This window comes from Nothoprocta perdicaria, unplaced genomic scaffold (genome assembly GCF_003342845.1).
Source record: "Nothoprocta perdicaria isolate Ctin4 unplaced genomic scaffold, notPer1 scaffold_429, whole genome shotgun sequence".
Taxonomy (NCBI): Eukaryota; Metazoa; Chordata; class Aves; order Tinamiformes; family Tinamidae; genus Nothoprocta; species Nothoprocta perdicaria.
This window is the reverse complement of record NW_020455676.1, coordinates 299929-301540: the sequence shown is the minus strand read 5'-3', so window position 1 is coordinate 301540 and position 1612 is coordinate 299929.

The window sequence follows — 1612 nt, the reverse complement described above, 5'->3', positions numbered from 1 at the left end:
TTCTCGGGGACGAGGAGCGCACACAGGAGGCAGTGGGACTGCTCGGGGAAGCTCTCCCTCCCTCACGGGCTGAGGAGAAGTGGCTCGCTGCAGAGAGAGCCATCCTTGGAGAGGAGGCRGGAAGAGAAGCCTTCTCCTTTGCTTGCCTAGAGAGCCAAGGGCAAGGGGAAAAGCAAGATGGAGGGATTCTRGACTGAAAACATCAGTCCAGAGTACTCARTTTTGTTCCCAGTGCTCCTGAGTCTCTCCACTGAGGGTAAGGYCTCTGGGTGCTGCTTTGCCAGATGCTGCAGAAACTGTTGGATGTCAAAGCAGCTGTGGCCCCGCGGCTGTGGCCCTGCAGAAGGCTGGGGGCTGCCCGGAGCCCCAAGGCTCCTTGGACTCTGCTCCCTCTGCTCAGGGAGTTGTAGGGCAGGCTCAGGTCTGCCTGTGACAGGGGAAGGCCTCTGGCGATGGCCTCTGRGAGGGAGTGTGTCCATCATCCAGGAGCTGCAGGTGTCCCTGCATTCCTAAGGGTCTCTCAAGCACTTGCCACCAAATGCCTTTGGTGGAAACAAATCCTTTGCTTTGTAGTGAATCCTAGGCATCCTCTCTTCCTGTTTGAGATAACTTCTGTTTCTTTCCTCATGTGCTTCCAATAGGGAAACTATATTTTGTGCTTGGAGATGACATCCTTTGCCGRGAATCAGGTGGCCACTGCCCTTGTGCCAAATCCTTGTCYTGTTCCACTTTCTCCTCTGCACCTCTACTGCCATCAGTGTAAGACTGTCAGTCTGAAACGGCGGCCAAGGCCAGCTAGGCAACTGTCATGATAGCTTTTCAGTTGGTTTCAATATGGCTGCCACTGTCACCTCGAGGGCAGCAGCTTGCAGAGAGCTAGGGAGGTGCCTGACACCAGCACTGATGCATCTTTCCTTTACTCTGCAGAGATTCTCACTATCTGGCATGCTGTATCCTTATTACATTCTACAGCGGCTGAAGCTGAACAAGGTGGGCTGACAACCTGATTCCCTTCCCATTAGGTGGTTTCACTTGTTCAGAGAGACCCTTGAGAATATCCTTACCTCTCTGCCACAGAGACATACTGCCGCTGGCGAGCATGCTGTAGAGCAGCTCCTTTACAAATGAGAGGAGAAAGAATGTTCAGATGTCCTGTGAGAAAATAGTTGGTACCTCATGGGGCTTCTCCTTTCTCCATGTCTCAAATGGAGAGACCAAGCAGAGAGGTGGAGGCATTTTCCTCTCCTGTGCTCTTGGGGAGCCCCGGAATTTTCTGGTGCTCTGGCATGCTAGGAGCTAGTTGGGTGACAGTGAGGACCAAAAGTGCAGGGCAGCATGAGGACAACATCCACAGCAMGGGGCTGCCCTCCAAAGCTTTCCAAAGTCTTGTCCTACTTTCCTGCAACAGCAGGCAGGGATCAGAGCAGCCTGTCCTCACTCACACAGTCCTCCAGTTTTTCCATTAACAAACTGCTTACACACTGGCCTTTCTGTTTTTCTATGTGTGGGGTGTACTACTGGAGGGTCTTGGCACCTTCTGTACGGTCCAGAAGCCATTGCACCTGGGTGAAGAAGGGGTACTCCTGGTTCGAAGACCCATCTTCAAGTTGGG